This window comes from Frieseomelitta varia, unplaced genomic scaffold, assembly GCF_011392965.1.
Source record: "Frieseomelitta varia isolate USP_RPSP 00005682 unplaced genomic scaffold, Fvar_1.2 scaffold_940, whole genome shotgun sequence".
In the NCBI taxonomy this organism is placed as follows: Eukaryota; Metazoa; Arthropoda; class Insecta; order Hymenoptera; family Apidae; genus Frieseomelitta; species Frieseomelitta varia.
Genome location: NW_025110746.1, coordinates 207,491 through 221,780, shown reverse-complemented (window position 1 = coordinate 221,780; position 14,290 = coordinate 207,491). Strand labels below are relative to the sequence as shown.

Sequence of the window (14,290 nt, the reverse complement as noted above, 5' to 3'; positions counted from 1 at the left end):
GTTGATCATGATATTAAATAACTACGCGACACTTTGAGAAATTCAAGAGCCAAAGAGTTCGCTTCGGGTCGGAAACTTTCAGATTGTCAAACGCAGATAAGACGGCCTCTGTTACTTAAATCACGTTAAGTAGCTTGGGCTGTACCGATATTACCGATTAGAGCCCGAAGAATTACGAACACGCCGGCAATTATGTTCCCCCCCCCCCCTTTCCCTCCTGGTATTTCCATCGTTTCCTCGAACACGTTCTCCATGTTCCTGCTGACCCATTAGGGCGTGCGAACCTGACCAGCCATTCTGAAATTCCGTTTTCATCAAATCTCTTTGTACGTGTAATTCCCAACGATTTTCTGGCCAACAACAAATTACACGAACTTTCAATTGTCACGAATTACAAGAACAGTTGATCTCAGTGCCTTGCTTTCGGGAATAGCAAGCATTTGATTCAAATAATTGTTCATAAATGTTGGAATCCAACGAACGAACAAAATCAGAGAAATGGCTCTCGGATTCCACGCAGTTAATTTTATTGCCATGCGTTGCGAACGAGAGTCGAAGAAAGAGAGGAAAAAAGAAGTCCCCAGGGATCACTGCAGGCATTTTGTTACTCCCTCCCATACGGGAACCCTAACAGGCGACTCGCGAACAAGACTAAGGAATCGCGTGTTCGACTGAAACCCTACGCCACTTCGGCTCGGAATTAACGATTAGGAAACGAAGCTCGCGACGGGGCAGCCGCGGATATTCGACGTTCCTTCGAGATGGAGAGGAGAGGCGATTGTGTTTCAGGGATCGCTGTAACGTTGCAATGAAGCGGAGAGGAAGGAGGCACGATACACGCCAGTCGGCGAAAGATGGGAGTGGCAAGGGTCGTGTAAAAGCCAAGGTAAAACGGAGTTAAATTAATCTCGAGCCCACACTGCGAGCTCCGATCGTACACGCGAGCTCCGAGATGTTTCCTCGGAGGTTATCCTCCATCCTCCGTCGAACATCCGTGTTTTTCGTTTGACTCGTTGATTTTCTCCGAAAGCTAGAAGTGCCTCGAGTGCCTCAGCCTTTGAGACCCGACCCGAAACACGAAGAACAGATTGATTGATCTCTGTGGAACTTCTTGGATTCTCGGAACAGTTCTGAGTAATTTAACTGACTGGCTAATCTTTCTGTAGGTCAATCTTCCTTTAAGAATTCGAATTCAATCGAGAGAGTACGTACTTCCGAACGTAATATACGCATCTAACCTGGAAATACAAATTCCAACTGCGAAACAAGTGCCTCGCAAACTACAACGTTGCAAAAAGATGTTCGTAGAAACTACGCAGGTATCGTCCGCAGTTCCCGTGAAACGGGCAAAGAGGGAAAATGAGAAAAGAGGGAGGGAAAAGCGGGATAGCTAGTTCCCGGTTTCACGATGTACGATAGAAGCGGCTCCCACCGAGAGCACAATGAGACGCGTTTATAAGTGGAGTGAATGCATGCGAACAACGAAGGAACGACACTGAACGGCGTGCCGGTGTGTTCTAGCGGGCGATATAGACGCGGGGCTATTGATTTCGGAGCATAAATAGACCGCGGTCTCTATTATTCAAAATGCGCTCTACCCCTGCCGCCCGAGCGACAGCGCCATCCTTCTCTGCTGGAAAATAATAGCGAGGCCTCCCCTCTTCACTTCTGCCGCGATTTCTCTCGTCTGACTCACGTGTCTGTATCTACTCGCTTCAGCTATTCCCCTATTTTCGGTCAGCTGGAATTCCACCGGGTTTGCTTCAACTCGGTTGAATCTAGTGTTTTCATTTCACGTGATTATTTTTTTTTTTTTTTTTTTTTAGAGAAGAAGAAAAATTCAATTTTTTATTTTATAACTGATCCAAAGGAGGACGATGGGAAAAAGATTCAGCCGTAAATGGAAAACACGGTCAAACGTCCCATGTACACGAGACGTGAACCAGAAAAAAATGGATCAGCGATGCGGGCACGTTCAGAAACAACAGGCAGTAAACAGCCAGCGTGACCATTTAACCCAATCTACGAAGAATCACATGCAGCCAGTTAAACATTGGCCAAATGAAACCGCACACGAACATCAATGCGTAATAATTGAGTGGCCAGTCCCCCCCGGTTGATAAACTGCGTTTAACAAATATCGATATCGCTGGTGAAATAACCAGTCCGGTCTCGTGCGGACTGGCTCCTTGCTCAGTTGGCAACGGTCATCTTTAATTACGAGAACTTACTCAGCAATAAGCGAGGCGAGCCTCGTGAAAAGGAACCGGTCCCGGGACCACGAAACCAGAATTCACGAGCGAGGCCCTCGAGAGGAAGAAAGAAAGAGGAGAGAAGACAGAAACGAAGGGCGGAAAAAAGAGAAAAGAGAGGGGGAGGGACGGAAAGATGGAGGTTATACTACGTTGCTTTCACCGGGACGCAATTAAGGACGCGATTCTGGATCGCAATTAAGAGGCCGTCAATTACGAAGGCGTGCATGGAAACCTGTAATTCGTCTTCAGTGACGTTTAGTAAATTCTCTGGGCTCCTTTGCAACTCAACCACGCCGCCACGCGGCGATTTTTTGAACTTCGCGCACGTTCCAACGACACCACTTTCCTTGAAAAGATGCGCAACATTGTTGCATTGGGTTTCGCGGTGGGTTTCGAGTTAAAATTTCAGCTTGAATTTAAAGAATTGAAACACAAGCTCAAGGATTGGGTCTCACACTCAGGCTTGAATGTTAAATTCTGTTAAGTTTTAAGTCTTTTAAGGCGTGAATTTAGATAACTATGCGAAGCTAAAATCTCTCGACAAAAGAGATTACAACCTATCGCGCGAAAATTGCGAAAATCGTAAAGAAATTTAATAGTCCAGGTAGAAACAGAGGAAGAATAAAAATTTCGCAGAAATACAAAAGATCCGTAATTTTCAATCTTCAGTCTTACCGATACTTTCGACAAAAATAATTTTCGAAATGTTGACACTGAAAATCCCAGACAATCAGGCATTCAACGATAAAGAGAGAGAAAAGATCCAAAAGAAAGAAGTGATTAGAGATCTGTGTTGAGATCTTAGGATCCATTGTGCGAGAGCGGCGTGTAATCCGCGTTAGACCTGGAAACTGCTCTGGCAGCCAATGATGCTGCCAGAAAGAAAGAAGGACGACGAGCCAGAGCCAGGAATGACAAAAAAAAGAGAGAGAGAGAGAGAGAGAGAGAAGAAGGAACAAAGAAAGAAAGAAAGAAAGAAAGAGGGACAAGGTATCAGAAAAAGAGAGATAACTAGAGAATGAGGTACGCTGGAAAACGAGGGGGTGGCTGGGAGAAGCCGACGAGTGTTGAGACTGTATTGATTTCCATTCCGGCCTGTCTGGCTCTAGTCTAGCCCATATCCGGTGTTCTTCGTTCTCTCGCGCCGCGACGCACGTGCACACGCACCTTTCAATTTTCTCGCGACAATCTGGTCCAGAATCGTTGCTATGATGCTCGACGAACGTGTACTTTCTATGGTGGTTTTATCGATGGATATCGATGGATCGTTGTGACCCACTGGTTTTATTAGGCTGTTGGCTGGTTAGATCCGGGATAATTTTGAAAAAAAAAAAAGAAAAAAAGAAACAGTTAAACATTCGACGCTCTCTGAATAAAATATTAAAGACGGATGTTTGAGATGACAAGTTTGGACACGAAGATAAAATATCACGTGGAAAAATCACGACGCCGGGTGATGAATCATTGTTCCGCAAGCGAGTTATGCAAATATGAAGAAAGGGAAGAAGCGTAGCAGGATGAAGCAATTCAAAGGTTTCCGTTGTTAAAACGAGATAACCAAGACCAAACATGGACTTGCCGGCGATTTCAGATGGAGACCGATTCACGATCCTTTTACGGCCCGGTTACTTTCCTGCGTCTCTTCTCTCGTGTGCCCGTCTCGTCCACGTATAAATTCTCAAAGAAAAAAAAGAACCCCCTAGACTAAAATAATCTAAACCCCTGTTCAGCCAAAACAAATTTAACACACACCTGAACTTAATCCAACTATTAATGCAAGTTCTTCGAAAAACGTGGATCGTATTTAATCAGAATCACTTTCAATGATCTACGTGTTCTGAAAAAAGTTCTCGTAATTAAACCTAACCAGAACCCAAACCAAGTCACTTCCCTATAAAGCACAGTAATTCAATCTCGCCTCAAATCTAATCCACATTCACGTCCCCGAACGACGTGTCCAACCCTTCGGCGCACGAGAAATGCACCTTGTCCTCGCACGAGCGGAAAGATCGAGAGGCCGAGGTCACGGGGTTCTCTGCAAGAATTCGTGAGGAGAAGAGGGGGTTGGCAATGAAGGGTGGGACGACTGGCATGCGGTCGGGAGGCACGGTGAACCAGATATTCGAATGGCATCGACGAATCTCTCTCTCTCTCTCTCTCTCTCTGTCTCGGATACACGTGCAGTGCAGAAAGGGCAGGGGTAGCAGCGGGGCGTCGAAGAGAGGAAAGGGATTGTCCGGGGAGGCAACTGGGTATACGAGGTAGTGGGTATAGAGCGGAGATATCCAGGTCACAAAACAAGTGTCGCAACCGGCCATGCTGGCACGCTCCTGCGAGTGTACAACACTTTGCGTCGCGACGCGCCGGATTTCGACTCCTGCTGGCTGGCCGCGTGGAACCTGACGGGCGTGCCTGTGAACCGTACTATCGATTGCTCGCGTGCCTCCAAACCTAACCCATACCGTGTACACCGTCCTCGGCTATGTCTCGCTACCACGAGGAGTGCGTGGAATCTTGTACGGGTCAATCAGGGTCATTCGGATGACTCTCCTTGATCTCGCGCTTGAGATCTCGATTCTGGACTAGGTTCGAACTGGAAGGTGTAAAGTCCATTTAACCCATCGAGGGCCAAGCGGTTTTACGAATTACGATAATTCCACTGCAACAAAGTAAGCTTCGATATATCACACTGCCATTTTGTCGAACCGACGAGAATAACGGGTTAGTTTAATTATATTTGAAATGTATAGACTCTGTGGTCGAATCGAAAGATTCAAATTTAAAGTTAGATTGGTTCAACCTTGAAATTTTTAGGGTAATTCTTCAGGTAAGTCTCGAGTATCAAGAAATTACAATCTGTATTTAGAGCCTGTACGTCTGTATTTAGAGTAATTGTTGCGAAGCACAGCCTGTTCTTACTAAATCAATGCCACAATCTGTGCCACGTGACTAAGTATCATAAGGCAAGGGTTAATCTCAAGTTCGCGTGTATTGTAGAAAATTAAAAAGAACGAACTACGACATACGGCAGAAAGAAAGAGTTCCCGTTTCTTCAGTTCGTTTGGCAAAAATTGGCAAGAGGCTACTTGATCGAGCGAATTGTAGTTTTGATGCAACAAATTAATAATTTACTCTGATATATTTACACGCGCACTGGAAAGAATTATTATTGTCGTAATGAATTTTACGTCTCGTTGAAATATAATGAAATATAATGTCTGTCTCGACAGCGTAGCGTACAATTGACCGAGGAGTTGGCGCGAAATCACGAACGGTCTTCGTGGAACGTAGAAGAGGTAATCGAAGCACGTGTGAGCGAACGGTGTCGAGAATTTCAACGAACCCCCGATAACTGTAAACCAAACACTTTTTTTTCTTCCTCCTCTATTGTTTCTCTGCCGTCGATTCTTGTCGCGGTCTTCGATCGCGAACGAAACCAACCTCAAACCGTATCACCCAACACTAGCAAAATACTGAATAATAAAATGCCAAATATGTAGAACAATGAAAAAACAACAAAACCCAACTTTGAAATAAGACACTCTAAAATTTCAAAAATTAATTGAACCTCAACAGTTACGTGTAACACACGTGATCTAACCATGATTGTAAGTATATTACCAAATTAACCTTGAACCATATCTGCCAATAACCAAAAATAACTAAACACGTGCGTTAACCAACACGAATGACAAAACGCAAAGTATAAATTAAAACGGAGTGCCCTAAAATTCCAAGAGCTCTGCGCATAATATACGACCCAGCCATGACTGCCGTTAACAAAACTAGCCTGAAACCTGCCAATGGCGAAATAGTGAAACGACTGTTAACTAAGTACAATAAATCAAATTCCGCTGCGCTCGTCGGCATCGTTGAAAATAGTCACGTGTGCGGTGAAGAAACGCGTGGGAGGGAAGCGGAGAGAAGTTTAAACCGACCGCATAGCGAAGCTACGAAGGCAGTAGGCAGCACCGACTAGGCTGTCGAGAGAGAGCTTCTTAGAAAGCTGTTAAAATGCGAATAGCGTGGCCGTGAACGATACTCGGGAAGACGAGCAGGCACGGGAAATTTGTCACGTAAACCCCGGACAATGACTCTCCTGCTACCAGTGAGCCAAACGATTCGCCAAGATACCCGTTAGTTGCTTCACCATGAAAAACCATTGAATCACCTACCGCAGCGCCTGTGCATGCTCAGTGCACTAAAAAAAATGCTTAAATCGCTACGAAAAATTTCGCGTTTCTGTATAATCTTTGATTGGTTAATTGGCTTTTGCAGAAGTTGGGAGTTTCGAGAAGTTTCAAGATCTCTGTTCTTCTTGCGCGTGTACACCTCTGCTCGAAAGTGTTAGGTCGGGATATTATATTCATTATACTTCGATACTGATATGAAAGTTTTACGTATCACGAAACGTGCAATTTAATATTTAAGAAATTTTTAATTGCGAAATTTTATTTAAAAATGCTATCATTTTTACAAACAAAACACTGAATATCGAAAAGACATTCGAACTAGCTGGTCAACTGTTGATAATATTTCCGTGTTTCAACCTTTCCAAGAACACAAAATCTAGATTAACTTCATAAGCCTTCGAGCTAATTCAAATCGACGTCAATCATCAGCGCGAGAACGAGGTCAGCAGGATCTCGTACGTGAATTTCATGTTACAGGAGGAAGGGGAGAGGGGGCTGTCGAATAATAGTTACTTGGCGAACTCGTGCGAGTGAAAGTGACTGGCCTGGGTAGATTCGACTACGAATGTCGAGTAACGATCGCAAAAAAAAAAAAAGAGAGAGAGAGAAAGAAAGAAAGAAAGAATGCCATAGGATAATTTGCGGCAAACGAAGCAAAGGAAGATCAAGGAAGATCCGAGCCAATAGATAAAGAAACTGCGAGAAGGTATCAGGCCTTTCACTCGCGAGCGTGCGACTCCTCTTTGGCGCGGATCGCCGGCTTTTCGTTCGCTAGTGGCCGCTAATTATCGCGCGAGAACGAAGATTCTCGCTGCCAGATAGCAACTCCTCGGTAAAAGTTCCGCCGCTTTCCGGACCATGGATATCGAACGTTCGTTAACGAAACCCGCCTCTCGAGGGCCTGTGTTTTCGCGAAAGCGGCGCCGCCGATGCGTTATCTGATGCGTCAGGGATGAGATCGAGTCCACTACATCCGTCTGACGTTTAAGAAACGCGTATAGGAAAACAGGAACATGCTATACTTTGTCTCTCTAGTAAATCCCGCTTTAAAATGCACGGACCCCGTCTCTGGTATCTAGTGTCGCGTGAGAACGATTTTCGCAATACGAAATGTCGATCGATCGTGATACTCGTGTCTTTTTTTTTCTCTCTCTCTCGTGATTGAAACGTGTTTCTTGATGAAAACGAGGAAGCTGATTCGTCTCGGTTGTTTGAGATTTGCCAAGGATGTGTTCTTTGTTATCTAGTGAGTTTCGCGGGTGTCCGATATGGTCGAGTTGGATTTGTCTCGCTTCGCGTAATTAAGTACTGTGAGAGTGTTCAGACCAAATCCTAACCTCAACTTCTACGACTGACTATAGATGAGCTGTACTTACACCTAGTTCGAGAAGAACATCGAACTCACCTTGATCGTATATGTAGAACAGGCTCCCGCAGTCGCCGAGTAGATTAACCCGCAGAAAAATGTAGAAGTAAATCGTAGCACGTTCTAGAATTATTTAAGCGTTCACACTCTGTTGTACGATCCTCTTCTCTCTTCCTCTTCCCTTCCTCTCTTTCTCTTACCAACTATCGCTTATTAGTATCGTAGTAATGATTATTCTTATTAATATTATCGTTATTGTTATTACTATTATTATTATTCTCTTTGCCTTTAGCTGTTACTTGTCGCCTTTCACCAGGCTCCTCTTTCTTTGTTATTTTATTACTATCGGTGTCTCTTGTCTGTTTATGTATGTATGTATGTATCATATATTCATTTCTATTTATATAATATATAGATTCATATATCATATAAATTATTCTTATAAATATATCTGTGTCTGCAGGTACTTCGCTGTCCTGGTTCGTATTAATCGATTAAAGGGCGAAAGGGAGGAGTGGGGGGGGGCGGGGGGTGAGGCTCGAAAGGGGAGAGGTACGGTTATCAATGTGAATTCCTGATAAGATCTATCAACGCACCACCACGATCCTTCTTCTTTAGATCCTGTCCAATCTTCGATCAACAGTCTCGATCTTGATTCCAGCGGACCGATCTCCTCTCTCTCTCTTGCATACGTTCGCGTCCGTATACATACAGATACCGTCACTGGGTTTGCGTTTGTTTATGTTTGTTTACGTATGCTTACGTATTGTTTGCGACTTGCAAGTTGAACGAAACAGATGGGCGACGATTAAAACGTTAAAACTTCTTTCTCTCGTCTCTCATTAGATCTTTCTTTCTGTATAGATTTATTTATAACGTTGCTATTAATTATTAATATTATTAATAATATTATTATTATTGTTACTATTATTATTATTATTATTATTAATATTATTATTTGTAGTCGCGTTCTTCGGAGGGGCCTAGGCACTATTACGCTGCGAAAAAGAGGTTAAGTTTGAAGGTACTTGTACGCACGAGGTATATGTTCTCAAGGTAGAAGTTATTTTTTTTTTTTTTTTGTTCTTTCTTTTTTAAATGTATAGGAGCGATATCACGCTGCAAAAGGAGAATGTATTGTGTGTGTGCTCAACCTGGCCACGAGAAAGGGATTTATCTTCTTTTCCTTCCCTTCTATCTCTCTCTCTCTCTCTCTCTCTCTTTCTCTCTCCTCTTAATGTTTCCTTCTCCTCCCCTTTAGGGCCCTTTCTCTATCTCTGAGTTTCTTTGTCTCTCTCTCTCTTTCTCTGTCTCCGCCCTTTCGTCTTTTTCTCCGTCTCACGATTTCTCTCTCGTGATAGTTTTCGTAGTCGGTTTCCTCCACTTCTCCTTCCTCCGTTTCTTTCTTCCCGTTTTTCTTCCGAATAGTGAGCTTGACGATCGACGGCGGCGTCCTCTACGCCGCGGTGCGCGCTCTCACGGAAGGTCAGAAGTCGTTATCACCTCCTCGAGCTTTCCCACTTGCTAGCCACATCGCCCTGGGCCCCGCTGCCGCCCTCCTCCCACGGGTGCTCAACCACCACCACCATCTGCCAACAGAAAAAATATAATCGTTTTAGAAATACTGTGTCGGTTTTGTGTGAATTGATACGTAAATGATACGTCAGGAATGCAAAACTACATTATGTGAATATACACACACACACACATATATATATATAGGTCAAGTTTCTCGTTATTATTGAATTATTGAATATTTTCTGCAGATTATACAAATAATTTCTAGAAAAATTAACTATATTGTTTCTTATTTGTTGCTGTTCGACTAATACCATTATCTGGAACCAGAAAAGTTTATATGAAAGTTGAAACTGCGGTTAAGTTGCGAATATCTATGTTTTTTAAATGTTGGAGTTGTTATCGTGGTAGAATGGATAAAAAGGAAACAAATTTTTGACGCTGGGTCGAGAAATTTCGCGAACAGATGGTTTATTCGCTTAACTCAGACGCTATTATTAACCTTTACTATTGTTTTAACCCCTGTTTGCTCAACCCCTTTGCAAAGTTATTATTACCTAATCATTGTAATGTCTGATAGTCGTCAACAAGAATTTAATTTCGGAATTAAATGCATTAGATCCAAGAATCCTGAAGCAGAAACCATCTATTAACCTCTTCACGATTACTGTAATATTGTCTAGTAACATCTAGTTACTATAATATCATTGATAATATATAAAGAAAGAATTAATTTTTTTAAGGTTAGAGGTTCCCGTTATATATCCGAAAATTTTGAAGAAACAATACTAACCATCCTTTCAAGATTTTTATAATATTACAAGATTTATAACTAGTACCTAAAAAGAACAATCTAAAAAAAAAAAAATTAAAGACCTAGAAATTTTTAATGAGTAAAATAAAATCGTAATTGGAACCTGTCAAAATCTAGGGAATTTTCAATGAGAGGATGGTAATATCTTCCAAATGGAATGGCGCGTGTTTAGCAGAGGATCGCGAGGCACGTTGCTCTTAATGCACGTGCATTTCTCTTAGGAGCCGGAAAATTAATTCCCATGAAATACGCATGCAAAGTGGAACGTACTGGCACCGTCTGAGATCCTGGAACGATCCTGGCAAACCCGTCACGAAGCTGATGAATTTAATATGTCCACCATTGCTCGTTCCGATAATGAAACATTTCTCTCGTTCCTAAATTACGAAAACTATCCTGTCAACTAAAAAATGAATCTGAAGTGTTTTAATCCGTACTTTAGTAACATTTACTTCTAAATTTAATTACTTTGGTATTTCAGTTCGTTAGCAATTTACTAATTTAGTAATTTAGTTCTTCGTTACTTTGTCATGTTTGTTCTTTCAGTTTTTCTCCTCTTGCTGGCAACTCTACATAAAAACAATTTTCCTCGAATCACGTAAAGAGGTGCCTGATGGAACAGGATCTTTGTAATAATAATACCAATACAGTAATCGCGTAGCCCCTTCTCGAGAGCAGCATTAGAACCGACCGTTCAGCCAGCCCATAAATAGAAGGGTAAATACCCTATAAATCATCGGTGTGGCCTCGATCGAGCGGGCAAAAGAAAAACGGGGGCTCCGTTTTCGTGCTCGACGGCCCTGAACGCGTCAGAGGAAAACATAGAGACGGCCTGCAACCGAGGGTTTCACGGTATTTTTAATTTCACCCTCTCTGATCGTCGGTCGAGGTGCTCGTGCACACACACACACACACACACACACACACACACACACACACGTACACACACGCGTGCAGCGTTGTGCATGTGCGTGGCCACTTCACGTGAAGATAGGAACAAAGAACGAGCTCACGCATCAAGTCTGGTTCGCAACGCGACGGCCCTGATGGTGGTGTTACGCATGCGAACACACTGTGCCACAGACAATACAGCTCCCTGGACCTACGTCAATGTGAAATTAAACTGGCACAGTGGCGACCCTGTCTCTTCAATCTCTCTGGGGAACTTGGCGATTCGGATACTCCTCTTTAAATCATGACTATATAAGCTATTTGGGATTACTGTGATTGTAGCCACCGAGGGGAGCAGATTGACGGTTTATTGCAATACGTTGCGCGCGGCGTGATGGAAGTATTTAGTGGAACTATATTTGGATCGTTTTGAACATCGTCAGAGATCAATTTGGAGTATTTAAATTGTGGCTGCCTGAACCATTTTGTTCATTAATACGTTCTAATGCCGCTCTTGAAGTTTCCTTCGTTGATAAAACATTCGTTCGTTGCTGAAAAAGAGATCTCGTTTTGAAGAAGACAATGACGAATACAATTAATGGTATCTCTTCTCCCTCTTTCCTCTTTTTCTTTTTTTTTTTTTTTCCTTTCAAACTGAGATCCTAGATCCCTATCCATTCGAATCTTTAATAAACGGCCAGTAATTTAACCGGGCCATTGTGTGTGAATTACCATCGTCGATATTCGGCTGTCTCCTCTCTATAGGGACATTCGTTGTCGCCGGCTTTTGTAGTCGCCATCTCCGCGACGATCTTTCGCAATAATTTTAAAAGGCCGCTTATCCGGCTTCAACCCTCCAGCCCGTAGATTCGCCGAGAGATGCGATCTAAAAGGCACGAGAACGCGGAGCAACTACTTCCGAGGGGCTCTGAGCATCGCTGCCGGAGATTACGAATTTCTCGCGAAACAGTAAACATTCCTGAAACTTTTCCCTCCCAGCAGCTATCCGAGAAGCACATCTCGGATCTCACGGCCCTTCAAAAATTTAAGAATGACGCCGTTCTCGTAAGAATACCTCTCGTCAATATTCTTCCAAGATGGGGTCCAATATTCTTCCAAGATTTCCAAATCTTTGTATACTGTGAAACATCTAGTAGAGAGAAAACCGAAGTTCCTCAATTGTTGCGAAATTTCTTTTTACATGCGTAACTATGTAAGGAAATTATGTTATATCACGCTCGAATGCTATCTGAATTCGTATGAAATCACCAGAGACGAAAAGTCAGAGTTTTTCTCTACTGAAAAGAATTCTGCGAACCTACTTAACTCCACGACACCGTGGCAAGGCGTTGAATTAAGACGCGTCCTCAACGATCCCGTTTGCCACGGTACTCGACGCGATTGCATCGCGCCACGAGGCGAGCGCACACAGTGGACAACGTATGCAAATGAAAACGAAAATGGAAGGCGTCTACGCACTTCCGGACAGATGTTAAGGCTCACGCACATTGTTCGCCCGGTTCTCGCCCCCTTCCTATTACTGTCCTTCCTGCTTTCTTGCCCTCCCTACTCGCTGATCTCTTTCCCCCCCATTGTCCTTCGACCGCTAGCCACGCCAAGGAGAATAGCAATTGCCTCAATAAATGTTACTTGCCCCTGAGTCCGTCGCACTTGCGTCAATGGCAAGCAATTTTCTTGCATGGGAAGAACGTACCGACGAATTTCTTCAAATTCTCATAACCGATTGAATTTTCAACGACGATAGATCATTAGACAGACCGACGTTTGTGAGAACGGTTGTGTTGGTAACAGCCTAACGATCATGGTGAAATTTCATAGATAGGCAAAATCCACGAAGAGCTAACACAAATCTGTGTGCAACTCGTTCGTGAAAATTCGAGAATCTAATTACGTTACGAGCCATTTAGATAGAAGGGGCCCAGTAAACGAATGCGAGGCGCCATTTGGTCAACGAAACGTCTAGAATCCGCTGGGAATTCGCAACAGAGAAACGCAACACCTCTATTTTGCAACAGTTTCACTCACCGACGAAACAGACCCCACCGTCTACTGTTGTGATACCCAAGCTGCGAGTTGTGATACACGGGCCAGCCGACGCGTGAAAAAGAGGAAAAAAAAAAAAAAGACAATGAACACAGCCACAACAGGGCATGCATTCACGCACACGATAGTCACAGGACACGCCAACGGCGTGGTATGAGTGAAACTGTGCGCCTGAACCAGACAAGGTCATTCATAAGTAGCTCAAGTTCAACTAATAGTATTGTATTACGATACCTACGGCCCTCTTCCTTCTTCCTTCTCTCTCGTTCGGGCCCCCTTTGACGTATAATCTCTCTTTCTCTCTCTCTCTCTCTCTCTCTCTCTCTCTCTCTCTCTCTCTCTCGTTCGCTTGGTTCACATGAACGAACAATGCCTGATGATTACCGGTTAATTAATTCGTTTTACGGTCCTTCGGTGGTTCCTTCATTCCCCCCCCCCCCCCGTTGGTGGAAGTTCTTCGTGGGCTTTCATTGAATTCCAGATTCTTGGGTTTTGTGAGGGGCATCTGACTCGAACATCATCCTGTCTTAGATCGTTCTTCCGAAACTAATTTCGTCGCGTAAAGTCGACGTACGCGAAACTCTAATAGCAGGTAGTTTCTTTACAATGTCTACATCATATTGATATTCATTAAAGAAAAGGAAAAGAAGACGAGCGGAAAAACGAATGAGATCAAAATGAATGAAAACACAGATGCACGATATCAATATACAGACTCAGGTCACATTTTTTTCTTTTTTTTTTTCAATAGAAAAATCACCAAAATAGTAATATCAAGGGAGAACAAAAACACTAATCATGGTGACAATGTGGAAATAGTGGTACCAGTCGTACCAATCTCCCATTGGAGAACCTGAATGACGAAGCACGACATTGGTGCACGATACTGGATATAGCGTTCTTTCTAAGCTTTTCAGAACACCTTCGAACGTCGTATGCAACAAGACTGCGATAATATCCGGCGGCCAAGTAAAACGAAATCGATTGGCTCGATGACGATGTCAGAAACGGCTGTCTGTTCGCGCGGAAACCTTGGCAAAACCGTGAAGCTTATGTAACATCATGGTTCAGACGGAAAGGGGCAGAGGTCTGTCAAGTTTGAGAATCATTGACACGCCGTGGGAATAGAGAAGAAACAGAGTCTGACAGGGCAGTCTCCCTTCCTTGGTTGACAGGTGGCAAAAATATC

The 14,290-nt window shown here is 43.4% G+C and overlaps 1 long non-coding RNA gene across 1 annotated transcript in view; it reads right to left on the bottom strand.

The window, feature by feature from the left end:
* LOC122537948 overlaps positions 1-14,290 on the bottom strand; it is a 45,658-nt gene that overhangs the window by 11,566 nt on the left and 19,802 nt on the right. Inside the window, exon 2 of the long non-coding RNA XR_006308744.1 lies at positions 7,854-9,403. This is a non-coding gene — a long non-coding RNA (uncharacterized LOC122537948). The remainder of the gene's footprint in view (positions 1-7,853; positions 9,404-14,290) is intronic.